This window comes from Pelobates fuscus, chromosome 12, assembly GCF_036172605.1.
Source record: "Pelobates fuscus isolate aPelFus1 chromosome 12, aPelFus1.pri, whole genome shotgun sequence".
Classification (NCBI taxonomy): domain Eukaryota; kingdom Metazoa; phylum Chordata; class Amphibia; order Anura; family Pelobatidae; genus Pelobates; species Pelobates fuscus.
The window spans coordinates 77,788,923-77,810,494 of NC_086328.1; the positions used below are offsets into that span (position 1 = coordinate 77,788,923).

The 21,572-nt window shown below is 39.5% G+C and overlaps 1 long non-coding RNA gene across 1 annotated transcript in view; it reads right to left on the reverse strand.

Annotated features, from left to right (window-relative positions):
* The window catches only part of LOC134578955 (uncharacterized), a 45,105-nt gene that overhangs the window by 7,330 nt on the left and 16,203 nt on the right, over positions 1-21,572 (reverse strand). The window contains exon 2 of the long non-coding RNA XR_010086150.1: positions 6,423-6,651. This is a non-coding gene — a long non-coding RNA (uncharacterized LOC134578955). The remainder of the gene's footprint in view (positions 1-6,422; positions 6,652-21,572) is intronic.

Below are 21,572 nucleotides of genomic sequence, written 5' to 3' on the forward strand. Positions count from 1 at the left end.
ATATCTAAGTACCAAGCAGACCCTTAGCCCGTAAGTGACGACGTATTGAACGCTTAGGATTAGCCTTGTATGATAGGTCTGCCATACTGTTTGTATAACTGTAAGAGTAATTAACTCACAAACGAAACTAAAGCGGGAAAATAAAAGCGCTAGGATACCTGAATTGGTTATTGGAACTAAAACATAGTGATTATGTGCGACTGGTCTGTAGTATGCCGCCCCTCCCCCAGCTTACTAGGAGTGCAAGAGTGAGTGTGTGTGTGCGTGCTGGCTGACTAGCTAGTGCCGCAATGCGGCGAAACGATTACTCTAGGTTGGTGACAGGTGAGGCCCTGCTATTTGCCAAGCGGCTTGAGAGGCTCTATCTATGCGTTGGCGCGAGGGGGTAGCGTGGCCACTGAACGTTGTGGCGGGGTGTCGGCCTCTCGGTGACAGTTAAACATAAGATAGAATGGGAGTGACAGATGAGGCCCTGTCTATGCCACAATGCGAGGCGGCTAGCTATGATTTGGCCCGAGGGGCGTAGTACCTCCAAGTATGAGGATGGGTGTTGGCCTCGCTGGACCACTAACCTAAGGCAAAGAAGCCAGGGGGAATAATAACTAGTGGACATCTAGGAACCTGACAGCCAGCCGTTGCTAACTAAGAGGGAAGGTCAGTTAGTGAAAGAGGACATGCCACGGAACGAAACGTGGGTGGTAATGAGTTAGGATCATACAGCGTGACCGAAACTGGAGCGCCCTGTGAGCATGTCGGGGTCCAGATGGTCGGGTATGAACTAGAATGTGTGTATGAATCGTAAGCATGGCCCTCGGGGCCCGTGGTGCAATGTAATACGAGTTCATTCATCTATATATATATATATATATATTTTTTTTTTTTTTTTTTTTTTATCTCGTTCATGGTACCGTTAAAAACGCGTACCTGCCTGTGCTGAGGCTTGTTCACCAGAACTGCAGTACCAACCTAAATGCACTCGACTAGTAACACATGTGCCTGCCTGCGCAGGTGTACAAGGCGAGGTAATCAGACAATGATAGGACTTAATGCTACGCTGAATATGTTAGGATCATTAAATAGGTAAGTAATGTAATGCGCGGCATAATTGACGAGTATGCAAAGCTGTGTGTCTACAAGTGCGTGCCGATGAATGTAAGGTGTGCATTACAGTCAGAGCATCTGCGATTATACTGAGGACGACCAATAACAATGATGACCTAGAGAGTGCCCTACCCATTTAATTTCGAGGCATCTGACTTTCATACCTACTCAAATTTACTATTAATATTCTTCAAACTCATTTGGACCTTGAGAGCATGGCGACTTATTCCCTATCTAAAATGTATAATGCTTGACAGGATTAATCATTTCTACTTCATGTAAATTATTTTTTGAAATATTACCAGCACTGTAAGGGTTAATACATTTCCTGTGAAATGACAGTAAATGGGTTGATAAACTGAACTTGACAAATTACCTGCAGCCCTCTTGGCTAGGTAATGCGGTTTAATGACCTTGAAGGCTCATCCTACGCACCATCATAACTTTGCAACTTATTTCTCTTGAGGCCTCACATTCATTTCTGCTACCTGTACTGCTGATATTCTTTCCTGCAGCTGAGTTACAAATATATTTCCACCGTAAATCCAGAACTAGTGATGTGCTCAGAGCAACACTAGGCTGTTCTCGGGTCTGAAAGTGGATTAGAGCTGCTGTGAATTGTAAGAATCATATGTATATATTTGTGATAACCAGAAATAAAACACATTTTCGTAAAAACTCTGCTAATTAGAAGAGCGCTGTATAACTGCTCAAGTTAAATGAATGCAGTAACATGTCCAGCTGTTGGATAATTAAAAGCCTAATAGGCGATGAATTGGGGGGGAGGGGGGGGATCGAAAACAGTGAGAGAGAGACATGGGATGTATCAAAACAGTGAGGGAGAGACATTGCAGCAAAAACGGGCTACTGAACGACTGTCTTAAATTAAAAGAAACGGCCACCCCAAACCCTACACAAATACCCCTAGCAGCAGAACAACCGCAGGAGAGAAGTCAGAGCAGCAGTACACGCTCGGACATTCCCGGTAACTGCTGCAGGATTAGGTTAGAGCCGAGTCTGTGAGAACTGACGAATGATGAACTATTGCGAGAGGTATTTCCCGTATTACGGCAAATGAACCATACCGCCGAATGATGTGCAGAAAACGAATACTCATAGCGAAGAATATTGAATGTACTTACAGTTAGGACGAAAAACTGTCGGGAGGCTACCGTTCGAGTGAAAATACTCACGAAACCGGCAGGCTGTGTACAAGCGTCGCGGCAGACTGACGTCAGAGGTCTGCAAAGCGGAAATGAAGGCGGGAATTTCCGAAATCGTCGAAGACAGGTGAGTAAGGGGGTTTGCTGGGTTTAAATAGGCATTAAATCCCTCCCACAACTTCAGGCATACGCCTTCTATATATGTAACGTCATTCTAAGTGTATTTTGTTTTTTTCCCACTCTCTGGCCCTTTTTTTTCTTTTGTAAATATTTCTATATTCTTATATTTTTTTGTTTGTTTCTTTGTTTTTCCCTTTTCCGCCCATATACTTAAGTTTAACATGTTATATTGCCTGTAATTATTTATTTATTTCAATTGTCATTATTGGTAATATTAATATACATATACATGGTACAGTTTGGTTTTTAGTCAGGCGGGGCATGGTGTCTGTATGCATTTCGCGTGGCTTACATGGCTTCATTATATTGCGTGTCGTGTTTTTAAGCCCTCATAATTTTTCACAATAAGGGTTTGAATGCGCCGCACAAGAGACGGTTGCTATTTGAGGAGACGAGGAAACATAGGTCCGAAGTTATATTTATTCAAGAATCCCATTTTATATTGAATAATTCACCTAAAGTTTTGTTGAAGGATTATCCCACCCAGTTTCATACTACATTTCGCAGCAAGGCTAACGGTGTCTCAATTTTTTTTCATAAAAATATAGCATGTCACACTACTGACGTTTCGATTGATCGGTAGGGCAGATACGTGATTTGGAAAGGCCTATTAAATAGTGTAGAGTACATGCTGGCAAACGTTTATTTTCCTAATTCTTATCAGCTTCAGTTTAAAAAAAAAAAATTGTTAACAAAGTGTCCAAAAGTGTTGAGGGCCGACTGATTATAGGTGGTAGTATAATAAAGGAAAGAGGTCTAGGCACTCCTTGGTTCAAAATAGGCAATTTATTGGAACCACCGCAACATTTTGACCTTCTTGGTCTTTTTCGAGCTAGCTTGAAAAAGACACAGAAGGTCGAAACGTTGCCTTGGTTCCAATAAATTGCCTATTTTGAACCAAGGAGTGCCTGGACCTCTTTCCTTTATTATACTACTTCTGTGGGAATCTGGTGTTTGGTTCTGGTACAGCTAAGCACCCTGGCTCAGATTGGTGGGAGTGAGTGCAGTTCCCTACACACTCTGGAATGATTATAGGTGGTGACACTAATTTTGTTTTAGATCACAATATTGATATAGTTATAGAATCTAATCGCGACGTTAAAAAATTGGCGAATCTTTGTACTAAATTTCTTTTTTCACAAGGCCTATTTGACTGTTGTGCATTTGACATGAGAGAGAGACTACACATTATACTCACCTATTCACAATATGTATTCGCAGATTGACAGATACGTTCGGATATTCTGGATATTAACTGGTCTGATCATGCCACCATAATGTTATATCTAGAAGAGTCCATTCGGCGAACACAGACAGGCAATGGAGATTAATTGATTATTTAGTCACTGATCTTGAAAATAAATCGCTTGCCGAAACAGAGCTTTCTAATTATTTCAGGGAAAATTCGGATCCAAATCTTGAAATGACTTCTTTATGTAATACTCTTAAAGAGGCCACTTTATTCAGCGAACTTCCCTTTAAAAGAAAATGAGATCGAAAAACCTAAAAGACCTTGAAACTAAATTGTACAATTTTAATTTGGCGATTAAATTTGATCTTTCTTCATCCCTTGCTGAAGAGATACTTGATGTAAAAAAAAAAAAAAAAAATACACTTGGGATGAATTACACAGCCCTTATGCTTAAAAGACTAAAGCAGACTTTTTATGCAAAAGGCAATAAAGCTTCCTCATTATTAGCTTCAAAGTTACGCCATAGAATCTCCCAGTCCAGAATTGAATACTTGATAAATGAGGGTATAAAAATTACTCATCCTAGAAAAATTTGTAACATATTTGCAAATTATTATAAAAAAAAACTCTATAATTTGGTTTCTGATCCTAATATTATACAACCCACACTTGAAAAAAAATTGCACTTTTCTGTAATAGGTTCCTCTGAGACAAATTTCTAAAGACATATTAGAATCATTAAATTCTCCTATATCCCCAAGAGAAATCAAAGATGTTATTAGTATGATTCCTAATGGATTTACCATGTCTTATTATAGATCTTTTTCTGACATTTTAACCCGTATTTAACTTAATTATTTAAACAGTATTGGAAGATGGGTGAAATGCCTTAAGAGAATTTGAATGCTCAAATAATTACATTACCTAAGACTGGCAAAGCACCCATTGCGTGCTAAAATTTTCGTCACATTTCACTGATAAACAATGACGCGAAAATATTTTAAAACATTTTAGCAAATAGATTATCTCAAATGTTGCAGTCATTGGTTAGCAATGATCAAGTGATCCTAAAGAAAAAGACTACACATATCTATCACAAGTGCACAACACTTACACAAGGATCGATATGTGCCTGGTGGATAAGGCCACTTTGGCTAACGTCGACGAGGTTCAGATCGGTCAGCGTACATGGTCGGATCATGCACCCCTATACATCACCTTCCGAACCCTGTACCAAGCGAGGGGCAGAGGGAAATGGAGACTCAATGAGAGTCTACTTGATAACCAGCAGGTCCTTGATACGACCATAAGGGAAGCAAGAAACTACTTTTTAAATAACGAGACTGACCTCATCCCTATTCAAACCATATGGACAGCTCATAAAGCAGTCATGCGAGGAATATTCATCAGAGAAGGTTCGACACAAAAAAAACGTGTCGCTGATACCAGTAATACCCTTCAATTAAACCTAAGGTCTTTAGAGGCTCTAAACAAAACAAACCCAACCAAAAGTGTCACCGCACAAATAACCGACATCCAGAAGAAACTACAAGCTCTAGACCTAGTGACCACAGAACGGTGGCTACGAACGCTAAAACTTAAACACTACACATATGGTAATAAAGCGGGCAAAGTGCTAGCTAACAGACTTAAAACTAAACAGTTACAATCCAAAATCCCGTACATAGACTCCCCTACCAAAGGTAAATTATACAACCCCCTAGATATTGTGAATGAGCTCTCTTTGTATTATAACAAATTATATAATCTAAAAACCGATCCCAACATCCCGCAACCCAATGCCACACACATAGAAGATTTCTTGAACAATATACTCTTGCCCCGGCTAACGCAACAAGCAAGTGCACAGCTAGATGACCCATTCACTGAGGAAGAAATACGGCAGGCCATTAAGTCCTTGCCCAAACATAAAGCCCCAGGCCCAGACGGGTTATCTAACTATTATTATCATAAAGCGGCGGACATACTTACACCCCATTTAACCAAACTCTTTAACGCTATCAAACAATCCGGAGACCTCCCCCAAGAGATGCTAGAAGCCCATGTGGTCACATTACCCAAACCAGGAAAACCACCTACGCAATGCGAAAACCTCAGACCCATTTCTCTTTTGAATGCAGATATCAAACTCTATGCTAAACTTTGGGCAACCAGGCTGAAAGTGCATCTGCCAGCCCTGATCTCAGAGGAGCAGGCAGGATTTGTCCCCGGTAGACAGGCGGGAGACAACACTAGGCACTTCATAAATCTGATTAACTGGGCTAAAGTAAGTAGACAAGCAGGCATAGTGCTAGCTCTCGACGCCGAAAAGGCGTTCGATCGCCTGGGCTGGGACTATATGTGCACTACACTACTAAAAATGGGCTTCACGAGAAAGACTCTACAGGGTATATTGGCCCTATATAAATCCCCATCAGCAAAAGTATTTAACTCAGGCTTCCTCTCTGAATCCTTTCATATTAGCAATGGTACGCGGCAAGGCTGCCCATTATCCCCTCTTCTATTCATACTCTCCTTTTTCCTTTCTGTATCCCACCCCTATTTTTCCATCTGTAAATCAATAAAAAGTAAACAAGGAAAAAAAAAAAAAAAAAAAAAAAAAAAAAAAAAGCAATGATCAAGTGGAATTTATAATGAACCGTCAGGCACCGGACAGCACATGCCGATTTATAAATTTGATACACCAAATTCGAGTGAATTGCACGCTCTCTCTGCTTCTTTCTTCAGATGCGGAGAAGGCGTTCGATAGGATTCATTGGGATTACCTTAGGGAGGTACTGTTGCGTTTCAATTTGCCTGATCCTTTCATCAGGGCTGTGGTTGCATTATATTGCAGGCCTACAGCTAGAGTTTCGGTGGCTGGATTCATGTCTGAAGCATTTGAATTGTCTAATGGCACGAGACAGGGATGTCAATTGTCGCCACTTTTATTTGTGTTGGCAATGGAACCTCTGGCAGAAATGATACGCCAATCAGTTAACATTGAGGGAATTTCTGTAATGGACAAAGAACATAAAATTGGTTTATTTGCAGAGACAGCATACTTTCTTTAAAAAAAACCTGTTGACCTCATTATCTCCATTGATGTCTATTCTGCAAGAATTTGGCAATATCTCCTATTACAAATTAAATACGACAAAAACTCAAGCTCTTCAGTTTTTTTATACCATGGTTCGATTTGAATACCATGAAGAAAATGTATGATTTAGATTGGTGGGACTCCTATATTTCTTTTTTTTTATGTTTAATATTTATTAGATTTTAATGACATTACATTAAAGACAATACAATGACAATACCAAAATATTGACAAAATTTAAGTTACACATATAACTAACATTGGGGTATTAGTGTGGATTTATATATCTCCAAGTCCGTTATTCTAAGATAATGTTTTGTCCAACTTCAATGATTCATTCATACTTCCATTCTTACAACATGTTAACAGAAAGAAAAAAAAAAATAAGAAAGAGGGAGATTAGAGATGGTGAGAGAAAGTATTGTGGTTCAGGATCGTGAGGGTATACTGGCATTCTTAAGATAGGATGATATGTTCAACTAGAGCCAGTATATGTTTTATCTTTTGTATGACTTTCTGTTTCTCGGGGTATTATTTAATTTTTTCTCTAAGAAAGAGTAATCCAATTTTTCCCTATTTCGTTATGTTGGGAAAGCCTACCAGAATTTCTATAAAATGTCTTTTCCATCTGTCTTTGAGAATTAATTTGTTTTTGTATTTCCAACCAGCATGGTGCTGTTGGAACTTTCAATTTTCTGGCTATTATAAGTTTGGTTGCCATTATAATATGGATAAGTAGGGTTTTCTGTTCAGAGTCACAATTTGGAAAATCTAAATGAAGTAGGAAAGTTTGGGGCAATAACGATGTTTGGGATATGCCTAGCTGTATAAATATGTTGGAAATATGCTTCTTAATTCCTGCTAAATCTTCACATTCCCACCACATGTGGTAAAGTGTACCTCTTCCTTTTGCACATCTCCAACATTTTCTGAATATCTAGTTTTGAATTTCTTAATTCTATGTGGAGTGAGATACCATCTGTGGGTGTTTTTAAAGTAAGTTTCTTGTAGGCTAAGACTATGAGTTGTTCTTTTAATTCTTATAAATTTGTCTCCCAATTTGTTATTTGTTCATTGTGAAAGATTTATTTTTGTCGCTTTCCCATTTAATTATGGATTTTGGTTTCACTGTATCCTTTAGATTTTTAATTAAAAACATAGTTTTTATGATTTATTTGTTTTTATAATGATTACTAATAATATTTTCAAATTCTGGATGATCCTTAATAGCCTGGTTATCAATCAGATGTTTTAATTTGGCATAATTAAGCCATTACTGGTCAGGTAATCCAGCTTGTTTTTGAATATCTATAAATAATTTTATTTTCCCTTGGGGGGCAATTTGTATTAATTTCTGAATATTGCATTCTATCCATTTAGATCTTTAATATAAAATTATATCTTTAATATAAACCGTAAGAACTTCAGTATATCTTTAATATAAAACTGAAGAACTTCAATAGGTGCAGTAAGAACTAGTTCATTAAATATACCCAATTTCTTTTTATAGATTTTCAGAGACATAATTGTGTCATTTATTATTATTATTTTTTATTATTATTATTATTATTATTTAAGGATGTAACATTTTTATAATGTTCAGAGCCGATCCAAGCCAGATTAAAAAAAAGATGTACTTAATTCTGATTTCATTATCATAATTTTCCAGCTTGAATCTAAATTGATAAAATTATCCCATTTCATAAAATGAGTAAATATAGTACAATCATGTAGTTCGATAATATTGGGGAAATTTATTCTACATTTATCTACTCTTTTAGTTAACGTATTATATGAAACTCTTGGTATTTTCTCTCCCCAAATGAATTTCATAAATCATTTTTTAAACTATAAAAGTATTGACACAGGTACTCTTATAGGTATTGTTCGAAAAAGGTACGTTAATTTTGGTAAAACATATGCCGAAACAGTGTTAATACGCCCAATTCAAGAGATTTATATCATCTTCCATTTATTGAAGTTCTCTTTAGCCAAAAGTAATAATTTCTTATAATTATCTTCTATGATTTTATCTATATTTGATCCTATTTGTATGCCTAGATAATCTATCTTGTCATTTTGAAAATTCCAGTTATATCTATCCTTTAGATGCCTCAGTTGTATTGAAAGCCTATTAAAAGTTATTATTTGGGTTTTGTTGATGTTTAATTTATATTCTGAGTATTTGCCAAATTCTGAAATGAAGTTTAATACATGCGCAATGGATTCTACTGGATTGGATAGAGTTAGTAAAACATCATCTGCATATAAAGTGATTTTATATTGTTCTGAAAAAATGTGTATACCTTTGATCTTATCATTTTGTCTAATTAAAGCTGCTAGTGGTTCTATGGTAATTATATGTACAGGAATGGCGCCAGGGGGCATCCTTGTCTATTGCCAGGTTGTTGTGGATTGCCAGGTTGTTGTGGATTCAGTTATTGTACAACTTGCATTGGATTATCTAAAAGAAAATCTAAGACTCTGGGATCCTTTCTATTCTTTGCCACAGGTTTGTGTATTTCTGTTAAACATTTATCCCTTTATTGTGATAGTTTGCTTTGTATATTCTAAGAGAATTATTTTAAATTCTTTATTGTAGTTACGGCTGAGAGATCTACAATTGAAAAACAAAAGTGTACATAGTGTAAATCTACATTAAATATTTAGTAAGTGATCATGAAATGCACTCACGAAATGTAGATGAAAATATAGCGTTCTAGGGTGCCTCCCCCGATTATAATGGGGGGCTGGTGCCTTTCTCCACTTGCTCCAAACGATAAGTGAAAAAACAGGACTTCCAAGGTAGTGGAAAAAATGAAACAATTTATTAAGGATGAAAAATCACCCAGCAATAAAAGTAGAAATACAGGCTTAAAAATGAGGTCCTACGCGTTTCGTTCACAAACTGGAACTTCCTCAGGGACCAGAAAATTAAAATTACACGCAGAAGTGACAGAATGAAAAAATACAGCCTACTCCCACCCTCCCACCAGTCCTGTTTTATAGGGCTAACCCCTAAGTTGATTGGTGATGGTCTGGGCGTCCTCCTTTGTTTCCTCCCTCATTGGTGGGATAGTAGATCATATCCAGCTGATTTCTTTCAATATTAGTTGGAATTCCCGCGTTCCATAACGGCCGAAAACCGGAACCGGAAGTGAACCTTCACTTCCGCGTTCCACTGAATCATGCGTTCCAGCAGGGAAATTCGAAGAGGTTGGAATGTGTAATAATGTGGCCATCTAGTGGTTGCCAGGAGAACAGTCCCAGAAAATAGGAGTTTTAAACAGTAATGAATCTATCAAGAGAAAACATAATAATATCGGCAGCAAAATGGAGAAATGGGTTTATGCAACATAAATCAATTGTGCTAAAGTGCCCAATAGATATCAATGCAAAATACAATTTATTTATAATTTTATATTGAAATAACAGAGTTATAATATATGAATTTAAAAAATAGTACATACATCTATAAAGATAACTTTTACTAAAGTGCCCTGTTTATACTCATATATATTCAATTTCATTTAGAATTATTTAAAGTTATAGTATATGCAAATTAAAGTTATAATATATATGAATTTAGAAAAATAATAATAATAATATACACGTCTATCTTCAAAGTACTCTTCGTATATAAACGTGTATTTATCCTAGTGAAACACCCTTAGTTGGGTGATGGGAAAGAGTGATATTGGCAGCTATTTTCTTCTTTGGGGAAATATATGTAGAGTTATAATGTGGGGGCTTCAATCAAATGCCCCGTAGATATTAATATAAATTTAATTAGAATAGCCCAGAATCATAATATATATGCATGAAAAACATGCTGGACACATCCACCTTTAACATACTCTTTATTTATATATGTATATTCCTCACAAAAAAACATCCTTAATTGGATAATGGAACCAATTATGAACAACCTTATTCCATTTCCGCAATGTATACGAAGTGTGGTATAAGAACATGAGTCCATACCACTACCTCTTGGAAGGGAAAAGGGGAGAGAAACAAATATTAATCTACCAATGAATAAATGTACAGGCAGACCAAAAGCCACTATTCTTTATAGGAAACAGACCAGATCGATATCCACATTCAATCCCATTGGCTCCAAAGTTTGCAATTGATGAATCCAAAAGGTTTCCCTTTGGGATAAGTTCTTAATCCTATCACCCCCACGCCAATGGGGGGGCGACTCTCTCGATACCTATACATCTGAACTGTTTCCATGAAAAGGAAGGGCATGTGCTGCAATGGGCAGAAACCGAATGAGTAGTTAACCCCTTTTGATGTTATTCAGGTGCTCAAGTATACGAACTTTTAAAATTCTTGTGGTACGACCCACATACTGTCTGCCACACGGACACTGCAGTAAATAAACTACAAAGTCCGTGTGGCAGCTGATATCTGATTTGATGTGGTATATCCTCCCAGTGATGTAACTGGAAAAGGTGTCCGATCTTTCAATGGACACAGTCCTGCAGGCTTTGCATACATTGCATCCCCTGCAAGATCCTGTATTAATATTAGTGGGGGAAGTTTTAATAGCATAGCTGGGAGCCAGCATATTCTTTAGATTTTGGTTCTTTTTGAAGATCACTTGAGGGTATTGGGATAGATGTTTTCCCAACACTGGATCTTGCAACAGTATTGACCAGTGATTCTGTATTCCCTTTTTGATCTTCCTATGGTCAGTGTTGTATTGAGTCAAAAAAGCAGATCTTGGGGGGCGGGGCCGGACCGCCGACCTGGATGGTCGCACGCAAGACCAGCTCCAGCAACTGCAGCCTAATTAAGCTACAAAATTAAGATTTCCAGCGTGAAAAACGTTCAGCGACGGCGGCCCTTACCGGGTGGAGAGCACCAGAACCAGGGCGAGGCTGACCTGAATGGGTTTTAGTCCCCTGGAGGAAGAAACCTCACTGGCACACAGAGGCCTACTCCGGCGGTGAGTGAGGCAGACGGCCGCTGCCCAGCTATCCCGCCTAACGGTGCTCCGCCAAGAGCCAGACCCGCGAGGAACCGGCTCCGTCCCCCCCCCTTTGGACCGGGGGGGTGATCCCGGTCCTCACCCTTGAGCCCTGACCAACACACAGCACCCAGGGTGCCGCGGCAAAGGCGCCCCCGACCCGCAATGGAAACTTCGAAACTAAGATGGCGGAGGCCACGTGTGCGGGTACTGAAACTAACATCTACCTGCTTACCCGGAGCGGCAACAACCAGGAGGGATTGAAGGCACCTGCAACACAGTCCACTACTGCAGCCACCCACGGACACCCCAGTGTTTAAATGAGCCACACAGACCTCGAAACTGAGATATGAACAGGGATGAGGGAAAAGACCGCGACTGGCAGCGGGGAAGGAGGCTAAACAGACAAACATCGGCCACACAGAACAGACAGCAGGACCCTGAACTGCAAATGGTCACTACTCTGATAACACGATCCAGAGGTACCCTGCCGAGCGACCCTGACGGAGACACGCCACACACAGGCAGCTGACCTGCGGCGGGAACACGCTGAGTCCAAACCAAGCAGAGACTATTGAGATACACAAGAGAACACTTTGAAAGCAAGTCTCATTGCAACACAAAGTTAATCTATAACCCTGGACTGTACGAGTAATTGGGGGGCGAGGGGGGGATACCTAGCACTCATTAGCGTCAGTTAATAGTATATGCATGTTGTCTACTTCTCTATGCATGACACACTAATCTGTATGCACACTCAGTTTGGCATGCCCTTTATGTTTTGAAAGCCTAGGGGGTTCAGTATACTGCCTATTCAGTCTTGCTGACTGTTCACTTATCTGCCTAATCTACTTAATTAACACCTGACATGTCTGCTGTATTTCACCCACATATTAACTACATCGCAGTAATTGTCAACCAATGTTTAATCACTATTATATATGTTGGAACAGCAGACACACTCCAAGTTAGCTTGAATTAGCTTGTTCAATATTTTGCAACCATCTTGATACTTATCCTGCCTACCAAACAAACAAAGAATCGTTTACACTTTAAAGCGAGGACACTCAACGTAAATGTTAAAGTAATATTCTTAATCGATCGATATCCTTTTGTATTACCTAATCAAAAAAAATGTGCTCTGTTTCTCTATTACCCAATGTAACAAATGTTTTGAAACCTACGTATGGAATGCCGTTGGGGTACCATATGTAAGCATGTAACTACCATAAGCACTGCAAAAATAAAGATTTACAAAAAAAGCAGATCTAAATCGATTACCTGTGGTGTCAGAGATGAGTTTGTCCTCCAATAGCGTGTTCCTTTTAATTTGTGTTAAATGGCGGATTTCTTTTTCTAAGGCATTTCTCTTGTATCCCTTCTCTAGTAATTTCTTTTTGATATGATGTGATTGAGTGTGAAAGTCGTGATCATGTGAACAATTGCGTCTGAGTCTTGTGAATTGACTTTTAGCTATCCCATTGAGCCACGGCTTATGGTGACAGCTATCCTGATGTACAAAGCCATTGCCATCAGTTGGCTTGAAATAGCATTTAGTGCGTATCTGACCGGCTTCGTTGAACAATGTGAGGTCTAGAAAATTAATTGTGTCTTTACTCCAAACTGGGGTGAAGATAAGATTATATTGATTGGAGTTTAAAAATTTAACAAACTCAGAAAACGAACTATAAGACCCTTTCCAAATAATAATCACATCGTCAATATAACGCTGCCAGAGCACCAGGCTTTCCCTCCAGTCATGCCCAGACCACACAAATAGCTCTTCCCATCTGCGAACATAGGTATTGGCATAACTGGGGGCAAACCTGGTGCCCATGGCGGTCCCCGTGATCTGTAAATAAAACTTACCATTAAAAAAGAAATAATTGTGCTCTAAAATAAATTTAACAGCAAATAAAATAAACGTTTTTAGGTCCTGTGGTAAATCAGGGTCTTGGGCCATGAAATGATCTATCGCCTCTAGCCCTAACGAGTGACTAATAACTGTGTATAGGGATGTAACGTCCAGAGTAGCCCAACTATATTCCGGATCCCACTCAATGTTTTCAATTTCTTGTAAAAACGATTTTGTATCTTTAACATAAGAAGGTGAGTTTTGAGCATATTTCTGCAAAAACGAGTCTACAAAAGCAGATAGATTAGCAGTGATCGAATTAATCCCGCTTATAATCGGGCGGCCTGGTGGATTGGGGAGACGTTTATGAGTCTTCGGGAGAAAGTAAAAGATGGGGATGATGGGATTTTTCTGAAATAGATATAAAAAGTTTTTCATGCATATATATTATGATTCTGGGCTATTCTAATTAAATTTATATTAATATCTACGGGGCATTTGATTGAAGCCCCCACATTATAACTCTACATATATTTCCCCAAAGAAGAAAATAGCTGCCAATATCACTCTTTCCAATCACCCAACTAAGGGTGTTTCACTAGGATAAATACACGCTTATATACGAAGAGTACTTTGAAGATAGACGTGTATATTATTATTATTATTTTTCTAAATTCATATATATTATAACTTTAATTTGCATATACTATAACTTTAAATAATTCTAAATGAAATTGAATATATATGAGTATAAACAGGGCACTTTAGTAAAAGTTATCTTTATAGATGTATGTACTATTTTTTAAATTCATATATTATAACTCTGTTATTTCAATATAAAATTATAAATAAATTGTATTTTGCATTGATATCTATTGGGCACTTTAGCACAAGTGATTTATGTTGCATAAACCCATTTCTCCATTTTGCTGCCGATATTATGTTTTCTCTTGATAGATTCATTACTGTTTAAAACTCCTATTTTCTGGGACTGTTCTCCTGGCAACCACTAGATGGCCACATTATTACACATTCCAACCTCTTCGAATTTCCCTGCTGGAACGCATGATTCAGTGGAACGCGGAAGTGAAGGTTCACTTCCGGTTCCGGTTTTCGGCCGTTATGGAACGCGGGAATTCCAACTAATATTGAAAGAAATCAGCTGGATATGATCTACTATCCCACCAATGAGGGAGGAAACAAAGGAGGACGCCCAGACCATCACCAATCAACTTAGGGGTTAGCCCTATAAAACAGGACTGGAGGGAGGGTGGGAGTAGGCTGTATTTTTTCATTCTGTCACTTCTGCGTGTAATTTAAATTTTCTGGTCCCTGAGGAAGTTTGTGAACGAAACGCGTAGGACCTCATTTTTAAGCCTGTATTTCTACTTTTATTGCTGGGTGATTTTTCATCCTTAATAAATTGTTTCATTTTTTCCACTACCTTGGAAGTCCTGTTTTTTCACTTATCGTTTGGAGCAAGTGGAGAAAGGCACCAGCCCCCCATTATAATCGGGGGAGGCACCCTAGAACGCTATATTTTCATCTACATTTCGTGAGTGCATTTCATGATCACTTACTAAATATTTAATGTAGATTTACACTATGTACACTTTTGTTTTTCAATTGTAGATCTCTCAGCCGTATCCCAAATATTCCTGTTGTCTTGTATTTTGCTGTGTAAAGGTCATCTGATCTGGGTGATGACCTGGGAGGCTGTCTTACTTGAATGCTGAGATAAGTATATACTTTGTCACTTATACACATTATCTACTGTGGTGATATTTTTACGTTTATATACTTTTCTGTAGTTTGCCTTTATTGTAGTTAGCCCATTATGACCTCTACTAGTAGGAACCCTTTACCCTGTTCAGGAGAGTGGGATTCCATATATATTTTATATATATTTATAACGTTAATGAGGTTTTTGACTCTCCATCTACTAACAGTTTCTTATATTACTTTTAGTAATGGAGAACAGTCTCTCATCTCCCCCACGAAAGAGGAGACAGAAGTCAGACCCCTGTGCAGGATGTGATGGGAAAGTATTGGAAGGCAAACAGCTGTGCTTAAACTGTTTGCAGAAAGTGGCCACTCCAGCAGCCTTAACACCCACTCAGTCACCAGATATCCTGACTTGGATCAGACAGGAGGTGGCTCAGGGCATCTCAGAGGCCATGGAGGCAAGTAAGCAGTCCGTGAAAAGACCAAGACAGAGACTGGTATCCTCAGAATCATCTGGCTCAGAATACCAGGATTCGGTTGAAGAGTTTCAGGTTCTCGATCTATAATTTTCTTTTCCTGGCTATTATTCATGGCAGCATATCAACCCACCCTTATAGGTCTAATTCTTCTGTAAGTGCTTGTTACTGACTGAGGGTCTCTTCTCTGGATCCTCCTTTTATATAAGAATTTGTTTAATCCTGTCCGATTGGCTGTAAGGGGAGGAGCTAACCCATGTGTATATGCTGCCATGAATAATAGCCAGGAAAAGAAAATTACGGTAAGTATGAATACATTTTCCACTATTCTTCTTTTTGAATTTTAACTTATTAGAGAGGAGTTTGTCAATTTTATTATTATTTAGATACCAATTTTGCTTTCAAATCATTAAGTTTCTATTTATTTTTTCTTGAAGTTTGATTTTAATTTGATTTTGAATTTGCATAATTTTTTACAAGTGTTTGAATTTGGATTATCTTTATTTATTTTCTCTTGTTCAGATAAAGACATATGCAAATTTGAAAAAGATTCCTCACTTTTTTTTTTATCTGTGAGCCAAGTTTTATAATAGAAAATTTTCTCCATACTTACCGTAATTTTCTTTTCCTGACTATAATTCATGGCAGCATCACTAATGGGTTAGCTCCGCCCCTGAACAGGACAGGAAACAATCAATCAATTAATCAACCAGACTATAGGTTTAAAAGGTCCCTCCTCCTTCCAACCCACAGTCTAGTATAAAGCTTTAAAAAAAAAATTATTGGGAGGGTTGCTGATGCTGCCATGAATTATAGCCAGGAAAAGAAAATTACGGTAAGTATGGAGAAAATTTTCTATATTCCTGGCCATTCATGGCAGCATCACTAATGGGTAATACCCAAGCTCCGTAATCAAGGGAGGGTAAATAAAAAACGAGACTCCAATATCATGCTGCAAAGGAGAATTTATTCACGATAGATTCACTGAGGACAAAACCCCTCTACCGAAGGATGATGAGGAAGGGACCACATCCAGTTTGTAATGTTTGATGAAGGTTATAGGTGACGACCAGGTGGCTGCCCTGCATATGTCATCAGAAGTAACCTCTGCCCAATTAGCCCAGGAGGTGGCCAATGCTCTCGTAGAGTGCGTCTTTATCTTTTCCGGAGGAGATATTTTCTTTAGTTTATATGCCATAATGATGGTATTAGAAACCCAACGCCTTAAAGTAGCTGTAGATGCCGCCTCCCCTTGTCTGTATCCTGACTGGATAATAAACAATTGCTCCGATTTTCTAAACTTGTTTGAGACCTCAATATATTTCATGACACACTCCCTCACATCCAACTGATGGAGCTTAGCTTCTTCCGCAGAAGAGGGGTTCTGGTAAAAGGAAGGTAGAACCACTTGTTGAGCCAAATGAAAACTAGAAACAACATTTGGTAGGAATTCCATTTTAGGTCTTAGGATAATTCTATCATGAAAGACCTGAATGTGGTCAGAATCACTGGAGAAGGCTTGAATCTCCGACATTCTTTTTGCTGTCGTGATTGCCACCAAGAACAAAGTCTTGTACGTCAGATTAATAATACCCAACTCATCCAACGGAGCAAAGGGGTTTTCTGACAACACATCCAGTACCAAAGGAAGATCCCAAGGAGGAGCATAGTTTCTAGAAGGAGGTGCCTTAAAGAACCTCGCAATGATGAGGTCTAATGCCCAGGAGGTGTTACACAGGGCTGATAGGGCTGATGACTGCACCTTCAGAGTGCTTAAGCTTAAGCCCTTTTCTAGACATTCGTTGAGTAACTCCAGAACATCCAAATTCGAAGGCTGTAGGAAATTCTTGGACTTATTATTCGCCCATTCACGAAACACATCCCATATCCTGTGGTAACATGCAGATGTAGAACTTTTTCTGGATTTCAGCAAAGTATTCACCACCGGCTCTGGTACTCCTTGCTCTAAAAGTCTCTGCTTTTCAAGAGCCATGCCGCCAAGTTCCATTGGTTCGGATTGGGATGCACCGCTGGACCTTGTATCAACAGGTCCATTCTTAGAGGAAGAGGCCATGGAGGACCCACGCACATCTTGTTCAGGAGGGGGAACCATGGTCTTCTCGGCCAACTCGGAAGTATAGCAATCACTGTCTTCTTTTCCTTCCGAATCTTCCTCAACAACCTGTGAATCATAGGCAGGGGAGGGAATGCATACCCCAGATCGAAGTCCCAATGATGGGAAAAGGCATCTTGTCCTGCTGACTGATATTCTGCCTTCAGAGAAAAAAAAACTTCGGGACTTGAGCATTCCGATACGAAGCCATCAAATCGACCTGGGGTGTGCCCCACCTTGATGCTATCTGTTGAAAAACCTCTGGGTTCAATTGCCATTCTCCCGAAAGAATTTTTGTTCTGCTCAAATAGTCTGCCAGAACATTTTCTTTTCCAGGTAGATATACTGCTTTCAGGCCCTGCAATTTGTCTTGAGCAAATTCCATCAATGGAGATATTTCTCGTAACAGAGCCTTGCTTTTGGTTCCGCCTTGTCTGTTTACATATGAGGCCCCTGCTCTGTTGTCCGTCTGGACCTTCACCCAAGAATTCGATATTACGTGTTGAAACCCTTGCAGGGCATATAAAATTGCTCTCAGTTCCCTTAGGTTTGAGTGTAGCTTGCTCTCTCTCCGAGTCCAGGATCCTTGAATCCAATCCCTTTCTAAGTGTGCACCCCAACCACATATACTTGCGTCTGTCGTTACCGTGATCCAAGTTGGATCCTCCAGGGGAAACCCCACAGCAAGGTTTTTGGTATTCTCCCACCAAGTCAGGTCGTCTAATGTTCTTCGAGAAATAGGAATGTTTCGATCCCAGTTTTCCTCTTGCGTCTTGAATTCTCGCAGAAACTGCGACTGGATCGGGCGCATCTTCCACTGTGCCCATTTCACCAGGCCTATAGTTGATGTAAGGGAACCTATAAGGCTCATAAATTCCCGTGCTGTAATGCAACTCTTGTAGTGACGATTCCTTATCTTTGTCTGAATCCTCTCCATTCTTTCCACTGATAGATTCACTTGCCCGATTACTGTATCTATGGTAGCCCCCAGGAATATAATCTTCTGAGAGGGAACCATCATACTCTTCTCCAAGTTTAGTTTCCACCCATGTTTCACGAGTATATTCACGACCCACTTGGTGTGGAGTGCTACCGTCTGGCTGGATGGTCCTATAATCAGAAAATCGTCCAAGTAATGGTATATCTCCATCCCTTTCTTTCTGATTACTGCGACTAATGCGATAAGCACCTTTGAGAATGTTCTCGGAGCCAGGCTTAATCCGAATGGGAGACCCCGGAAATGGTAGTGACTTCCAAAAACACAAAACCTGAGGAACTTCCGATGCCCCATGTTGATTGGGATCTGGTGGTACGCATCTTTTAGGTCGATTGATGTCATCCAATCCCCCGCACTGATGTTTGGAATAATTGTTGAAATAGATTCCATCTTCTGTCTCATTAGATATATCTTTGCCAGAAGCTCAAGGAAGCAGGCTGAAGGGTCAGTGTTAGGACCCGCTTAGAGGGGTCTGCCTTGACGTTGGCAGGCGGGCATTCCCTCCAATGGCCATTGGAGCAACTAAATGACCTCCATTTGTCTAAATATACATAGGGATTAAGGAGAAAGCGCAGGTAACATTTTTCTTTTCTTTGGTTTTTACTATATATTGGGGCTGATGTGTATTGTAGTCCTTGCTGCTTAAGCGCAGGACTTCTCTTTTTGTATTTGTATTTACTTTGTATCACACAGCCTGGTTACAATGCTGCTGCCCATCCCATGTGTTCCCTATTAAGGGTTAATAAGTATAGGGGTGTATATAAAAAATACCCCTGTCTCATTAGAGATATTTTTGCCAGAAGCTCAAGGAAGCAGGCTGAAGGGTCAGTGTTAGGACCCGCTTAGGGGGGTCTGCCTTGACGTTGGCAGGCGGGCATTCCCTCCAATGGCCATTGGAGCAACTAAATGACCTCCATTTGTCTAAATATACATAGGGATTAAGGAGAAAGCGCAGGTAACATTTTTATTTTCTTTAGTTTTTACTATATATTGGGGGTGATGTGTATTGTAGTCCTTGCTGCTTAAGCGCAGGACTTCTCTTTTTGTATTTAGATTCCATCTTGAATGATTTTCTTTTTAGTGTTAAATTCAACTTCTTTAAGTCCAGGATAAGCCTCCACTTCTTTTGAGGTTTTGGGGCTAGAAAAACAGTAGAATAGTGACCCTTCTTCTTTTCTCTTCTTGGAACGCATTCTATTACTTGATCTTTCAGGAGTTTTGAGATGCAATCTTTCATGGCTTTCTCCTTTTCTCCTTTTGCTACCCGAGACTGGGTAAAGAAATTTTTTGTTGGCATGGTCTCGAACTCTAACCTGTATCCTTCTTCCAATATTGAAAGGACCCAGGCGTCCGTCACACTTCTGACCCAGACAGGATAGAAAAGATGTAGTCTTCCCCCTGTAATACCTGGCTGGGCCGGCACACGTTCAGAAATTTTTACCTTGTCTAGTTCCCCTTCCTCTGGAAGATTTTTGCTGGGTGTTTCTCCAGTTTGGTCTGGAATATTCTTTCCACGGTTTATATGCTCTACTTTCTCGAAAGGCCCGGTCTTTAGATCGCCTATCTTTCCATGTTGTAGAGCCGTATTTTCTGACTTGAGGAAGAAACGCTTTCTTCCCATCTGCAGCCTTATGTATCGCTTCATCCAACACCTTCCCAAACAGGAGATCCCCTTGAAAAGGAAGTACGCACAGGGATGCTTTTGAAGCGTAGTCTGCGCCCCAAGAATGTAGCCATAAAGCTCTTCTTGCTGCTACAGAGAGGCCCATGCTCTTTGTCACCATTCTGCTAACATCCAGAGATGCTTCTGAGCAAAATTCAGTTGCCAGCTTCAGATCTCTCATTCCTTCCAGTAGATGCTCTCTGCGAACTCCTTTAGTGATATCTTCTTCTAAGTTGTCTAGCCATACCTTAAAAGCTCTTGTTAATGTTGTTAATGCTACTGCTGGATGTAGTGCTGATCCTAAAGCCAGGTATGACTTTATCAGGCTAGCATCTAGCCTTTTTTCCATAGGTTCTTTCAAATAAGCCATGGAGTCAATAGGAAGGGCTGTCTTTTTTGCCATATGAATGACTGTGGCATCAATCTTGGGAATAGAATTCCAGGTTTTGCATTCTTCCTTAGCGTAAGGATACAATCTGAACACCTTACTTTTCAGTGTCGCTTTTCTTTCTGGTTTTTGCCATTCTTGAGAAATTATCTCTTTTATGGTAGCGTGTACTGGGAAAGTAGGCCTATTGGCTCTCAAATCCTCAAAATATCTATCAGATTCCTTCATTTCAGCTTCTTCCTCTGGGAATCTCAGGGTCTCTCTGATTATGTTGATCAATTTGTCAACTGCTCTAGAATCCAGACTTTTTGAAACATTTTCAGCTTCACCCTCTTCGTCTGATATATCCGCCATCTCCATATTATCACTGGACTCCGAGGAGATTTCTTCTCTTCTCAGGCGTTTAGATGAGGACATCTTGCTTGTGGTTTTGAACCCCCCATTTTTTCAATTCAGTCTGTGGAGACTTTCTTCTCTCCCTACCTTCAGCGGCTTCAGTCAGACAATCTAGACATAAGTTACGTCCACTAGGTGCAATTTGATTGCAGTTCACACACCTATTCGTTTTCTCTTTATGTTTTCTAGGTGAATCCTCTTGTGGATTGCTTGGGCTGTAAAAACAAGAGCCATATTTATAATCA